The sequence below is a fragment of the Pimephales promelas genome, chromosome 2, assembly GCF_988280905.1.
Source record: "Pimephales promelas chromosome 2, fPimPro1.hap1.1, whole genome shotgun sequence".
Classification (NCBI taxonomy): Eukaryota; Metazoa; Chordata; class Actinopteri; order Cypriniformes; family Leuciscidae; genus Pimephales; species Pimephales promelas.
The window spans coordinates 33,007-49,502 of NC_142770.1; the positions used below are offsets into that span (position 1 = coordinate 33,007).

The 16,496-nt window shown below is 39.2% G+C and overlaps 1 long non-coding RNA gene across 1 annotated transcript; it reads right to left on the reverse strand.

The window, feature by feature from the left end:
• Window positions 1–407: 407 nt before the first annotated feature.
• Window positions 408–15,595, reverse strand: LOC120486486 (uncharacterized). Its single transcript, XR_005624197.2, has 7 exons — window positions 15,264–15,595; window positions 14,984–15,201; window positions 14,840–14,886; window positions 14,279–14,743; window positions 12,680–14,151; window positions 12,516–12,579; window positions 408–12,414 (listed from the first exon to the last, which is right to left on the reverse strand). It is a non-coding gene; the product is annotated as an uncharacterized LOC120486486 (long non-coding RNA).
• Window positions 15,596–16,496: the final 901 nt, after the last annotated feature.

Consider the following 16,496-nt stretch of genomic DNA (forward strand, 5'->3'; position numbering starts at 1 on the left):
CGACAGAGTGAAAGTTAAGTCTGGGGCTTGGCACAAAGACAGAGGATCAACACCTAGGCAGAGATGGTAATCTGGAATACAAAGGTGGACCCAAGGTGCAATGAAGGATGAGGCAAAAGGCTGCAAGAAGCCAGCGGACACAGGCCCCATTAACTAGATAACATGGGTAGAGGAGGCGGGAGGAGCATCAATGAGAGGCTTCATGCTGAGTGAGAAGGACATCAGACTGGACTGTTTAAACAGCTGGAGGGACCGGCCAACACAGGATAATGGGTTACAAAAAAAGATAACCAGACAAGTACTTTTTACTTTTTTAAGTACTAAGTACTTTTTTACAACTTGCTCACAAAGCTTTACAATATAAGAAGGGGCAAACAATGGCATAAAAGGTAACAGATAAAGTAAGAAACAAGTTAAAAGGTATTTATTAACAATAAAAACAATAATTTAAAAATAAAGAACACAATTCAACCCAGAACAAAATTCAAACAGGCTGAATGAAATAGCAGCATTGGGTACAAATAAAAATGAGCACAAGAACATAGAGATGAATCAAAGCAGAAAAAGGGCGTATAAGACAGCCACTAATGCTAACATACAGAAGACAGTCAGAATATAAACAGGTACATACATTTACAAAATACACACAGTAAAGGCAAACCTTTTATAAAGTACATTTAAATACAAAATAAAACTGTTTCAGAAAAATAGGAATGGGCATAAAACAGCACAATGGCTTGTAAAGACAAGAGCAGTGATCAATACAAATGCAAAGATGGGAAAAATGCACAAATACAAAAAGGGCCATTGAGACCACGATAAGGACATAAGTGCAGAGACAAAACTAAAGGAGCATTAAGGCATAAAGGGTATTACAAATTTAATCAAACACCACAAGGAACAAATATGTAAAAATCATCACTAAAACAGGGCACAAAAAAGGGACTTAACTGGCAGAGGCATAAAAGGCAAACAGCAGAAATACAAACACTAAAGGGGAATAGGAACGCAAAGGAAGAATAATCTGAGAGACATGCAGCTTTTACACTTGAGAACTTTATTTTGTTCTGTCTTGGAATAGGTTAGACAAGACCATAAAGGGCACAGAACAAAAAGTTTAAATAGAAGTTAATAAATAAAATACTGTACAAAAGCGAAAAAAAATCCTTTAAAAAAACCTGAAATGAACTGAAAAAAACCCAAATTGAAACAAGGTTAAACAATACAAAGTAGCAAAAAGTCAAGTGGACAAAGCTGCTTTTAAATAAAAAGCATTAAAGCGGTTAAGCATGGCAGAGCAAAAAATTGTCAATTGAATTTCATGTGTGACATTAATACAAGTCAATCAACAGCATAAATACAAAATCATGCTCCTTTTTTGACACTTTTGTATAGATGTTAATGATGTTAAAACAAAGTAAACTTAAACAGGAATACAAAACTGTACAAAGTGAAACCACAAAAAAAGTTGAAAGTATTATGAACAAAGAGGCAAAGGAGGATGTAGAGCCGAAACACAATCGATAAAAGGATAGGGGGACCTTTGGTGAATGAGCCAGTTACAACTCGGTGGACAACCAACTCAGATGGAGCCATTAGAGATGGGGACCTGGGCAGAGACAAGACCACTGCAGGTCAGTAAATGCCCATGGAGGACCTGATAGGTCGACAGAGTGAAAGTTAAATCAGGGGCTTGGCACAAAGACAGAGCATCAACCTATGGCGGAGCTGGTAATCTGAGGCCAAAGGCGGACTCAAGGTGTAAAGGGTAAAATGAAGGATGAACCAAAGGGCTGAAAGTAGATAACAAACACAGGCCGCATTAACTAGATGACACGGGTAGAGGAGGGGGGAGGAGCAGCATCAATGAGAGGCTGAGTGTGAAGGACATCAGACTGGATTGTCTAAACAGCTGGAGGGACCGGCCAACACAGGATAATGGGAACACAAAATAAACCAAAACAGATTATAAACCTCACAAAAACTTCAAGTAATTTTAAAAATGCAAATAAAGGTTAGGATTCACAAATGGGGTGTTTCAAATTACACAAAGTTGCATATGGGCACAAATAAAATCATACAAGAGTAGAAACAAAGGTTAACAAAAGGCTTTAAAAAAAACAGAACAAGGAAACAAACAAAATCAAGTGTAACAAAATACAACAAAGTAAGTTTACAACTTCAATACAAAGCTTTACAATATAAGAAAGGCAAAAAATGGCATAAAAAGCAGACAGAAAATGTTAGAAAACAGTGAAAGATCTAGGATTCAAAAAACAATAAAAAGAAAAACCTAAATATACCATAAATGCAAAGACAGACAAAAGGGTCAAATTAGAAAGGGATAAAAAAGGACAGACAAACTTGATCTTAAATGGAACAAGAGGCAAAACCATAAATACAAAAATTACATTAAGTATAATATAAATAAAAACAAAAAACTGAAAAAAGAAAGTCTTTGTGAGTGGCATACACCCCTATATATTGTAGCTTAAGTAAGTTTGATTTGCACCTGCAGTTGATTGACTTGGTGGTCTTAGACTGACTTGTCCAGGGTTGGTTTCAACCCTTCACCTCCTCAAACACAAGTCCCACTCACCCAATTCCAATGGTTGAACACTTAAAAAGAAAGTTCTCCACATTAACAGAAGTTAATGAAAATGAATTAAGTACCCCATGAACCCGATAGTCATGCCATCAGGGGAAGAACAAAATTCAAAAAGGCTGAGTAAAATCACAGCATCAAATACAAATGACCACAAAACCATAGAGATGAATCAAAGCAGAAAAGGGGCATAGTAAGACAGCCACTAATGCCAACATCCAGAAGGCAGCCAGGAAACAACAAAAATAAATAAATATACAAAATACACAAACAGTAAAGACAAAACATTGTATGCAGTACATTTCAAAACAAACAAAAAATCATTTTATGCCCATTCATGGTTTTATAAAATGATCAATGGGGGTCATAAAACGGCATAATGGCTAATAAGGCCAGGAGCACAAAAGAAAACTGCATGGAACACCAAGTTATTTATTTATTTTTTATAAATTGGAAAAAAAAAACAGGCTTAAAAAAGGAAACACAAGAGCAGTCATAAATACAAATGCAAAGGCAAGAGATGGGAATACAATAAAGGAAATACAAAAAATGCAAATACAAAAGGGCCATTGAGACCATGATAAGGACAATGCTCCTATATTTGTCTCGCAATTAAGACAAAAAAGAACATTTAAAGTGACCTCAAACCCCACAATGAATAAATGTAAACTGTAAAAACCACCACAAGGGGCACAAAAAATAGGGACTTTAAGAATTTGTATTGTCACTTTTGTAAAGACAATATAAAAAAACACACATAATAAGAAATAATGAACAAAGGCCATCATTTGACAAGCAAACTTAAATGAGGGATTCGAAAAGGACACTAGGACAAATCAATATAAATGATGAAAAGGAACACAAAGGCTCAAATTAAGTGACATAGACACTTTAAACTATTTTGAGAAGCACTATACAACTAAAATTGACTAAAACAAATAGGACAAAGGCATATTTTCGAAAAGTAACTTTTCAAAAAGTAACTTTCCCACCAAAATAAAAAAAAAACATTAAAAGTTAAATCAAAAGCATAAATAAAAAATAAAATAAACACATTAAGACAATCAACAACATAAAAATAAAAAAGGAGCATTTAGTTACATCTAAACTTACAAGGGAAATAGAAATATACAACAATAATAGAAGAAAATCAAAAGAAATTGAAAATGGTATTAAATAAGAGACAGAGGATGATTGACATTTTGATGTGGAGCTGGAGAGAGCTGCGACCAAGGGAGGTGCTGACAGAGGGAACCACCACAGAGGAGATAATGGAGGGAATAGTGAGGCAGAACATGGCAGGAAGCCCCAACAAGGTCACCAGGATGTAGGGCCGTAGCACAGTTGATAAAAGGATAGGTGGACCTTTGGTAAATGGGCCAGACAGAACCCGGGGGACAACAAAATGAGATGGAGCCATTAGAGATGAGGATCTAGGCAGAGCTGAAGACCCAAGGCAAGACCACTGCACTGCAGGGCAGAGGCAGAACCAGAGGGGTTGCAGGAATAAGGCAAGACCCCCGATACAGCTTGAGGGATAACTGCCCATGGTGGAACGGGTAGGTCGACAGAGTGAAAGTTAAGTCTGGGGCTTGGCACAAAGACAGAGGATCAACACCTAGGCGGAGCTGGTAATCTGGAATACAAAGGTGGACCCAAGGTGCAATGAAGGATGAGGCAAAAGGCTGCAAGAAGCCAGCGGACACAGGCCCCATTAACTAGATAACATGGGTAGAGGAGGCGGGAGGAGCATCAATGAGAGGCTTCATGCTGAGTGAGAAGGACATCAGACTGGACTGTTTAAACAGCTGGAGGGACCGGCCAACACAGGATAATGGGTTACAAAAAAAAATAACCAGACAAGTACTTTACATTTTAGTTTTTAAAAATTTTCAAAATGACTTTAAACAAACAAAACAAAGTGAAACAAAATACAAGACAAGTTTACAACTTGCATACAAAGCTTTACAATATAAGAAGGGGCAACAATAGCATAAAAGGTAACAGATAAAGTAAGAAACAAGTTAAAACGTATTTATTAACAATAAAAACAATGAATTTTGTTCTGGGTTGAACTGTGTTCTTTATTTTTAAAGCAAACAGGCTGAATGAAATAGCAGCATTGGGTACAAATAAAAATGAGCACAAGAACATAGAGATGAATCAAAGCAGAAAAAGGGCGTATAAGACAGCCACTAATGCGAACATACAGAAGACAGTCAGAATATAAACAGGTACATACATTTACAAAATACAGAAGGCAGTGAGATTATAAACAGGTACATACATTTACAAAATACAGAAGACAGTCAGAATATGAACGGGTACATACATTTACAAAATACACACAGTAAAGGCAAACCTTTTATAAAGTACATTTAAATACAAAATAAAACTGTTTCAGAAAAATAGGAATGGGCATAAAACAGCACAATGGCTTACAAGACAAGGAGCATAAATTAAAGATATACAGAAAACATTCAATCATAAAAGCCAATAAAACTAAAATAGACTTAGGGAAAATGCAAAGACAAGAGCAGTGATCAATACAAATGCAAAGATGGGAAAAATGCACAAATATAAAAAGGGCCATTGAGACCACGATAAGGACATAAGTGCAGAGACAAAATTTAAGGAGCATTAAGGCATAAAGGGTATTACAAATTTAATCAAACGCCACAGGGAACAAATATGTAAAAATCACTACAACAGGGCACTAAAAAGGGACTCAACTGGCAGAGGCATAAAAGGCAAACAGCAGAAATACAAACACTAAAGGGGAATAGGAATGCAAAGGAAGAATAATCTGAGACATGCAGCTTTTATGCTTGACAACTTTATTTTGTTCTGTCTTAGAATAGCTTAGACAAGACCATAAAGGGCACAGAACAAAAAGTTTAAATAGGAGTTAGTAAATAAAATACTGTACAAAAGGGAAAAAAAGACCGACTAATTGAAATATAGAGGGCATAAAAAAAATGCCCTAACCCTAACAAAAAACCCTAAAATGTGCTGAAATACAAAAAACAAGGTTAAACAATACAAAGTAGCAAGAATAAGTCAAGTGGACAAAGCTGCTTTAGGATGGGATGTAGAGCCAAAATACAGTCAATAAAAGGATAGGGGGGACCTTTGGTGAATGTGCCAGTTACAACTCGGTGGACAACCAACTCAGATGGAGCCATTAGAGATGGGGACCTGGGCAGAGACAAGACCACTGCACTGCAGGGCAATAACTGCCCATGGAGGACCTGATAGAGCATCAACCGAACTTTCACTCTGTCGACCTGTCTTGGGCCTCAGATTACCAGCTCCGCCACAAGTCTGGGGCTTGGCACAAAGGTGGACTCAATGTGTAAAGGGTAAAATGAAGGATGAACCAAAGGGCTGAAAGTAGCCAACAAACACAGGCCACATTAACTAGATGACACTAGAGGAGGGGGGGGGGAGCAGCATCAATGAGAGGCTGAGTGTGAAGGACATCAGACTGGATTGTCTATCCTGTGTTGGCCGGTCCCTCCAGCTGTTTAATGGGAACACAAAATAAACCAAAACAGATTATAAACCTCACAAAAACTTAAAGTAATTTTGAAAATGCAAAAAAAGGTTAGGATTCACAAATGGGGTGTTCCAAATTACACAACATGGGCACAAGTAAAGTCATAAAAGAGTAGAAACACGGGTTATGGTCCATATTTGTTTCCATGTTCTGTTTAAAGCCTTTTGTTAACCCAAGTAAAAAAAAAAACAAAGAAATTAAAATGAAACACATAATCAAGTGCAACAAAATACAAAAAAGTAAGTTTACAACTTCAATACAAAGCTTTACAATATAAGGAAAACAATAGCATATAAGAAAGGCAAACAATAGCATAAAAAGCAGACAGAAAATGTTAGAAACCAGTGAAAGATATATAATTTAAAAAATGCATTGATGGTATATTTAGGTTTTTATTGTTTTTTTTATGTTTAAGACAAAAGGGTCATAAAATAGAAAGGGATAATAAAAGGACAAAATTGATCTTAAATGGAACAAGAGGCGAAACCATAAATACAAAAATTACATTTAGTACAATATAAATAGAAACAAAAAAAATGAAAAAAGAAATTGTCTTTGTGAGTGGGATACACCCCTATATATTGTAGCTCAAGTAACTTTGATTTGCACCTGCAGTTGATTGATGAGGTGAAAGGTTGAAATCAACCCTGGACAAGTCAGTCTAACACAAGTCAAGATCCACAAGTCCTTTGACGAGTCCCTTGTCTTTACAAGTCCCACCCACCCAATTCCAACGGTTGAACACTTAAAAAGAAAATTCATTTATTAACTTCTGTTAATGTGGAGAACTAAGTACCCCATGAACCCGATAGCCATACCATCAGGGGAAGAACAAAATTCAAACAGGCTGAATGAAATCGCAGCATCAAATACAAGTGACCACAACAACAGAGATGAACCAAAGCAGAAAATGGGCATGATAAGACAGTAAGAGAATAACAAGTGCATAATTATGCAAAAAGTACAGACAAACCATTTGACGCAGTTCCTTTCAATACAAAATAGAACAAGGTAAAGCCTTTTTATGCCCATTGCCATTTTTCTAAAAGCGTTCAATGTCCCTGTCCCATTGACCAAGACCAGGAGCATTAATAAAAGATGGAAGACATTAAAATCAAACAAAAAAAATAGGCTTAGGAAAAAAAAGGGAAAAACAAGAAAAAGGAAAGAAATTAATACAAAAGATGGGAAAATGCACCTATACAAAAAGTGCCATTGTGACAAAAAAAAATCTTAAATACATGAGGTGAAGGCATAAATACAACAGCAGCAGTTTCAGGACTGTGTTGTTTTATAAAGCTGTACAAGTAATTTGATTTATACAAGTATAAATAATAAAAGGTATTAATGTAGTGAAGATTTGCAGTGACTGTACGTACCAGAATGCCATGTCCCTTCTCAGTAAGCACACACACTCTCTCTCTGAACAGTAACATTTAAGAAGTTGGAGATATTTAATTTCAGACCATAAAAATGCAAGACCTAAAACTACAATGCATTAAAATGACAGTACAGTTAACGCATATCTTTTTTTGTTGTTTCAAACATTTATGTATAGAAGAAAATGATTGCCTGTTGTATTCCCTTACATTTGTCAATGTAATACATTAAATCAACAGCATAAATACAAAACATTAACATTTCTACAAAAGGGAAAAAGGAGCATGAAGCAAGGGGCAAAAAATAGGGACTTTTTAAAATTTTGTATTTTTACACTTTTGTAAAGACAATATCAAAAAAACACATAAGAAATAATGAACAAAGGCCATCATTTGACAATCAAACTTAAATGAGGGATTCGAAGAGGATACTAGGACAAATCAATATAAATGATGAAAAGGAACACATAAGCTAAAATTAAGTGGCATAAAGACACTTTTAAACTATTTTGAGAAGCACTATACAACTAAAATTGACTAAAACAAATAGGACAAAGGCATATTTATAAGTAGTTTAAAGGGAAAGGTAACAGAGGTATGGAAGTATTAAAAGATTAAATAAATGCAAAGAATAGCAAACCAAAAGCACAATATCATCAGCGCAAATAGACCAGACAAAAAAATGGTCATAACACAAAATGAGTATTAAGAAGGGGGAAAGGGGTTTAAAAATGGTACAAGTGTCCAAGCCATAAATACAAAAGCAAATGTTGTCAAATCAATTTCATGACATTAATAAATTCTCTTTTTTTTTTAAAAAATGCTCCTGTGCTACAGAGACAATAGAAGGCATTATCCACAAAAGTCAAGACCCACACAAGTGAAACACAAGTCAGGATCCACACAAGTCAAACACAACTCAAGACCCACACAAGTCAAGATCAACACAAGTCAAACACAAGTCAAGACCCACACAAGTCAAACACAAGTCAAGATCAACACAAGTCAAGACCCACACAAGTCAAGACCCACACAAGTCAAACACAAGTCAAGATCAACACAAGTCAAGATCCACACAAGTCAACACAAGTGAAGATCCACTCAAGTCAAACACAACTCAAGACCCACACAAGTCAAGATCAACACAAGTCAAACACAAGTCAAGACCCACACAAGTAAAACAAGTCAAGACCCACACAAGTCAAACACAAGTCAAGACCCACACAAGATCAACAAGTCAAGATCAACACAAGTCAAGATCCACACAAGTCAACACAAGTGAAGATCCACTCAAGTCAAACACAACTCAAGACCCACACAAGTCAAACACAAGTCAAGATCAACACAAGTCAAGACCCACACAAGTCCAACACAAGTCAAGATCCACACAAGTCAACACAAGTGAACACCCACACAAGTCAAGATCAACACAAGTCAAACACAAGTCAAGACCCACACAAGTCAAGATAACACAAGTCAAACACAAGTCAAGACCCACACAAGTAAAACACAAGTCAAGATCCACACAAGTCAAGATCAACACAAGTCAAACACAAGTCAAGACCCACACAAGTCAAACACAAGTCAAGACCCACACAAGTCAGGATCCACACAAGTCACACAAGTCAGGATTCACACAAGTGAAACACAAGTCAAGACCCACACAAGTCAAACAAGTCAAGATCCACTCAAGTCAAACACAAGTCAAGATCAACACAAGTCAAACACAAGTCAGGATCCACAAGTCAAGATCCACACAAGTCAACACAAGTCTGGATCCACACAAGTCAAACACAAGTCAAGATCCACTCAAGTCAAAAACAACAAGACCCACACAAGTCAAGATCAACACAAGTCAAACACAAGTCAGGATCCACAAGTCAAGATCCACACAAGTCAACACAAATCTGGATCCACACAAGTCAAACACAAGTCAAGATCCACACAAGTCAACACAAGTCTGGATCCACACAAGTCAAACACAAGTCAAGATCCACTCAAGTCAAAAACAACAAGACCCACACAAGTCAAGATCAACACAAGTCAAACACAAGTCAGGATCCACAAGTCAAGATCCACACAAGTCAACACAAGTCAGGATCCACAAAAGTCAAACACAAGTCAAGATCCACACAAGTCAAACACAAGTCAGGATCCACACAAGTAAAACACAAGTCAGGATCCACACAAGTCAAACACAAGTCAAGATCAACACAAGTCAAGACCCACACAAGTCAAGACCCACACAAGTCAAACACAAGTCAAGATCAACACAAGTCAAGATCCACACAAGTCAACACAAGTGAAGATCCACTCAAGTCAAACACAACTCAAGACCCACACAAGTCAAGATCAACACAAGTCAAGACCCACACAAGTCAGGATCCACACAAGTCAAACACAAGTCAAGATCAACACAAGTCAAGATCAACACAAGTCAAGATCCACACAAGACAACACAAGTGAAGATCCACTCAAGTCAAACACAACTCAAGACCCACACAAGTCAAGATCAACACAAGTCAAACACAAGTCAAGACCCACACAAGTCAAACACAAGTCAAGATCAACACAAGTCAAGACCCACACAAGTCCAACACAAGTCAAGATCCACACAAGTCAACACAAGTGAACACCCACACAAGTCAAGATCAACACAAGTCAAACACAAGTCAAGACCCACACAAGTCAAGATAACACAAGTCAAACACAAGTCAAGATCCACACAAGTCAAACACAACTCAAGACCCACACAAGTCAAGATCAACACAAGTCAAACACAAGTCAAGACCCACACAAGTCAAACACAAGTCAAGACCCACACAAGTCAGGATCCACACAAGTCACACAAGTCAGGATTCACACAAGTGAAACACAAGTCAAGACCCACACAAGTCAAACAAGTCAAGATCCACTCAAGTCAAACACAAGTCAAGATCAACACAAGTGAAGATCCACTCAAGTCAAAAACAACAAGACCCACACAAGTCAAGATCAACACAAGTCAAACACAAGTCAGGATCCACAAGTCAAGATCCACACAAGTCAACACAAGTCTGGATCCACACAAGTCAACACAAGTCTGGATCCACACAAGTCAAACACAAGTCTGGATCCACACAAGTCAAACACAAGTCAAGATCCACACAAGTCAAACAAGTCAGGATCCACAAAAGTCAAACACAAGTCAAGATCCACACAAGTCAAACACAAGTCAGGATCCACACAAGTCAAACACAAGTCAAGACCCACAAGTCAAACACAAGTAAAGATCAACACAAGTCAAACAAGTCAGGATCCACACAAGTCAAACACAAGTCAAGACACACACAAGTCAAGACCCACAAGTCAAGATCCACACAAGTCAGGATCCACACAAGTCAAACACAAGTCAAGACCCACAAGTCAAACACAAGTAAAGATCAACACAAGTCAGGATCCACACAAGTGAAACACAAGTCAAGACCCACAAGTCAAGATCCACACAAGTCAAGATCCACACAAGTCAAACACAAGTCAGGATCCACACAAGTCAAACACAAGTCTGGATCCACACAAGTCAAACACAAGTCAAGATCCACACAAGTCAAACAAGTCAGGATCCACAAAAGTCAAACACAAGTCAAGATCCACACAAGTCAAACACAAGTCAGGATCCACACAAGTCAAACACAAGTCAAGACCCACAAGTCAAACACAAGTAAAGATCAACACAAGCCAAACAAGTCAGGATCCACACAAGTCAAACACAAGTCAAGACACACACAAGTCAAGACCCACAAGTCAAGATCCACACAAGTCAGGATCCACACAAGTCAAACACAAGTCAAGACCCACAAGTCAAACACAAGTAAAGATCAACACAAGTCAGGATCCACACAAGTGAAACACAAGTCAAGACCCACAAGTCAAGATCCACACAAGTCAAGATCCACACAAGTCAAACACGTCAAAATGCACACAAGTCAAACCCCATCAGCATAAAATAGTCAATTGGACCGGAACATAGAACAGCATAATTACTAACAATTAAAATAGCATAAATGAAAGATGGATGGAAGACATTAAATCATAAACAAAAAAAACGGGCTTAGAAAAAAAATGCAAAGACAGGAGAAAGAAATAAAATAAATGCAAACGATAGGAAAATGCACAAATATAAAATTGTAAATTTTGAAAAAGTACATGTCACAGGGTGACAAAATCCAACTTTGTCCCCAACAAAGCGTAACTAATGTTCGCCGTGATTGCCTCCCGCCGGACCCAAAAAAAGGAACACCGGGCTAGTTCCAGGGTAGTGCAAAAATCCCCGAAAATGGGGTGATCAGCAAAACATCGCTGTCAGCTGTGCATGGGGGAGTAAAGCTTCGCGATTAGGACACGTTGCGATTAGAGGAGTATAAAAGGAGGAAGTACAGACCAAAGGGGCATTGTTTTGGGAGAAGTGCTCTCAGAGAAAGTGTGAGCCGTGGTGAAGAGGAAGTGGGGCCGGCGAACGGGCACGGTGCTGTGAGTTGGGAGAAAGAGCAGGCTGATTCAATGAGAAGGAGGTAACCATGGGACAGAAGATCATTTGTGAGAGATCATGAGTAGTCCAAATCGATTTCCATCCTCCTCTCGTGTCTGTGGGACCTCTTGATGTGAATGCCAGTTCAGAAGAAGGGCGACGGCCATATATACGAGTATTTCCCACTGAGTGCTGAATTGTTGAGATGAAGGGATGTGATGCACTGTTTGCTGTGTGAAGTGTAAACCTAAACCCCTGGATGTCCACTTCTTATGGGAGTTTTCCCATCACATTCTGACTGCATAAGAAGAGGCTAACATTGCTGTACTTCACAGACCATTGAGTGTATTTATCTGGCAGCCCACTGTGAAGAGAGACACGTGGTGAATGCTTAACTGACTGCTTTGCAGTGAAACCTCCAGCCATAAGTTCTCTGTCGGTCACTTAAAGAAGATGATTACGTACCTGTATGCTCACCTGTCTGCTTTGCAGTGAAGCTCCCCTGCTGTAAGCTCTGTGTCTGTTGGCCCTGCAAGTGAATTCAAGTTTGTTTGTATAGTCCCTTCACAATACTTGTTTCAAAGCAGCTTTACAGAAAGTGCATTACAGAAAAGTACATGGGAAATTACATTTAGATAATCATGTAATATTAAGGGCATAACATATTGCCAGCATTGAGTCGTCTCTCCACAGGCGTCGAGTCATCTTTCACAGGTGTTGAGTCGTCTCTTCACAGGCATTTAGTCTTCTCATTGCAGGTGTTGGGGCATCTGAAGTCTCCATGAGAGGCTGGATACAAACTGGAGCTGACGAACGCCATTTTTCTCAGGACAAGCGTCCCGAGATAACGGCAGAAAACAGATGGGAAATAATTAGCATAGCTGATGTTCATAATGATTTCCATTACACAGGAGTAGATGTTAAAAAAACTCACAAACTCTCCACAACCCAACCATACGCGCCAACCCGTTTGACTAAGGCTGTCGAGCCCCACTGTCGCGGTAATGCGTTTCATTGGCAACAGTTCCGTATGGCATACCACCTACCGCAATAACACAATATCTGCCCAACCACCCATCATTCACGCAATACACACAGGAAAAGTAATGACTGTAAATACTATGCAACCTATACAAGTAACCTACAGACTCAAGTTTTAAAGTATTAAAAGCATTCGATCTGATTCAACAGAAGAATAAAAGGTAAGCAGTATGAGAATGCTTGGCTAAAGAGATGCGTCTTTAGTCTAGTTTTAAACTTTGACAGCGAGTCAGAGCATCAAACCATATCGGGAAGGATATTCCAGAGTTTGAGCGTAAAGAATTTAAGTTTGAGCCTAACTTTTATTTCTGGAATATTTACATTAATAAATAACTAATGTTAATTACAAGCAATTGTCTAGCAGTGTCGTTAATAATCCTTAAGCAAGAACTGACTACAGAGAAGTCATCTGAACAAATTGTAAGTACCATTCGAATGCTTATGATTTAGGGCAGATTTGACTTAGTCGACCTAACCTGAGGATAAAAAATAATAATGTTAAAGGTGTTAAAATTTAAACCGCACACACACCGTAAAACATGGCGCCCAACATGGGGCTTTAACTGTTCAATTCTGGCCAGTAATTGAACAGTTAAGTGCCTTTTAAATAGCATGTGCGTGGATATGCATAAGGATTAAAAATTTATTTTCTTTTTTTGGAAAAAAAAAAAAGAAGATACATCACCAAATAGAAGACGACTAGACAAACTTAGTCAAAAAAAAGATACTAATCTAGAAAAGATTATTGAACACCCAAAACGGGTTAGATGTGCACATAAGAAATAAGTTAAAGGTGATTGAAAGTCTAATAAGTCTATTCCAAAGAGGCTAAGCTATGGCAGCAAAAGCCCAGGAAAAATCCAGCATGACTTTTATACAACCATATACATGGGGTGATTCTCGTATATTAGGATGGCAAAAGATAGCCTTACAGGCAGAGACGTCAGTCCAAGAGATTGAACCAGGAGAAACATTCCTTTCAAAGGAGCGACTTTGACTTACTAGTCATTAGGTGTGTAACGTCTTGGAGATGTTGTCCGACACAACAGCCACTCCGATTCTGCTGAGGTGAAGCATAATAGAGCTTAGGTCTCTCCCAGAACAGATTCCAATTATTTACAAAGAGCAATTTCTGTTCATTACACAATGACATTAATAATTCAATTAGTGCAAATAATCTACTGAACCTTTCCTGTCCTTGTCTGTAAGAAGGAAGCGGTTCAGACACGATGATCGTTGCGTCAGGCGATGTGTTGCGTACCGTCTCGATCAGGCTCCTGTAGTCCTTCAGAGCCTCAGCCTCCCGCGTTCGCTCCCACGTTCAGAACAGCTCCGACGCGCTCATCACCGTTCAGGATCTCAGGAACCTGTGCAGCAACATCAAGAACATGAGCACCAGGAAAGCAGTGAGTGCGCACCTTATCCTTACCTGAGGTAGCACGGCAATGACGGATCATGGATGTGCCGATGATCACAGCGTCGTCGCGTTCCGACTCGCGAAGAGGGGAGAAGCGGTTCCGGATCGAGATCTCGAAGACCAGGAGGGGCGGCGGAGAGGTTCTAGCTCTGGTCCTGGCTCGTGTCTTCCAGTGTGTGATCCATGGTGTTGTGTCGGTGTCGGAGTGAATGAAGCCATAGATGATCACGTCCTCCTGGGCAGAGAAACGCATGGAGTAGATGAAGTCAGAGTTAAAGAGTAACCAACCACTGACTTGTGAGCATCGGCTTGTGATGTTTCAAGCGCTGACCGCCAATCCAGCAGCTCACAGGCAGAGTCGTCTTTCCACAGGCGTCGCTAAATGAGGAACAGACACAGTTTCAATATAATGTTCCACACTAAGCATATCAATTAAGTTTGGACAACATAGACTGTGATTTGGACTATGACTTACTATTTATTAGATGTGTGCAAATAATCTACTGGACCTTTCCTGTCCTTGTCTGTACGTGGAAAGCGGTCCAGACACGATGATCGTTGCTTCAGGTGATGTGTTGCGTACCGTCTCGATCAGGCTCCTATGGACCTTCAGAACCTCAGCCTGATGTCGTTCGCTCCCACGTTCAGCACAACAGCTCTGACACGCTCATCACCGTTCAGGATCTCAGGAACCTGTGCAGCAACATCAAGAACATGAGCACCAGAAAAGCAGTGAGTGCACACCTTATCCTTACCTGAGGCAGCAGAGACATGACGGACCATGGACGTGCCCATGATCACGGTGGCATCGCGTTCCGACTCGAAGAGGGGAGAAACAGTTCCAGGCGGCGGAGAGGTTCTAGCTCTGGTCCTGGCTCGCGTCTTCCGCTGTGTGATCCAGGGTGTTGTGTCGGTGCTGGACTGAATGAAGCTAGAGATGATCGCGTCCTCCTGGGCAAAGAAACGCATGGAGTAGACAAAGTCAGAGTTAAAGAGTAACTAACCACTGACTTGTGAACATCGGCTTGTGATGTTTCAAGCGCTGACGCCGATCCAGCAGCTCACAGGCAGAGTCATCTCTCCACAGGCGTCACTAAACGAGGAATAGACACAGTTTCAATATAATGTTCCACACAAAGCATATCACTTAAGTTTGGACAACAAAGACTATGATTTGGACTTTGACTTACTATTTATTAGGCGTGTGCAAATAATCTACTGAACCCTTCCTGTCCTTGTCTGTACGTGGGAAGCGGCCCAGACACGATGATCGTTGCTTCAGGCGATGTGTTGCGTACCATCTCGATCAGGCTCCTGTAGAACTTCTTCAGAACCTCAGCCTGATGTCGTTCACTCCTACGTGCAGTACAGCAGCTCCGACAAACTGAAGTTGATGAACGCCATTTTTCTCGGGACAAGCGTCCCGAGATAACAGCAGAAAACAGATGGGAAATAATTAGCATAGCTGATGTCCATAATGATTTCCCTTACACAGGAGTAGATTCCAGAGTTTTGGAGTATAAAGAATTTAAGTTTGAGCCTAATTTTTATTTCTGGAATATTTACATTAATAAATAACTAATGCTAATTACAAGTAATTGTCTAACAGTGTTAATAAACTTTAAGCAAGAACTGACCACAGAGAAGTCATCTGAACAATTGTAAATACCATTCGAATGCTTATGATTTAGGGCAGATTTGACTTACTCGACCTAACCCGAGGATAATAAATAAGGTTAAAAGGTGTTAAGATTAAAGCGCACACCGTAAAACATGGCGCCCAGCATGGGGCTTTAACTGTTCAATTCTGGCCAGTAATTGAACAGTTAAGCGCCTACTAAATAGCATGTGCGTAAATATGCTTAAGGATTAGAAATATATTTTCTTTTTTAAAGATAAATCAATTAGAAGACGACTAGTGAAACTTAGTCGGAAAAAAAAACCTAGAAAAGATTATTTAAAGAAGACACAGAAAGTGTTAGATGTGC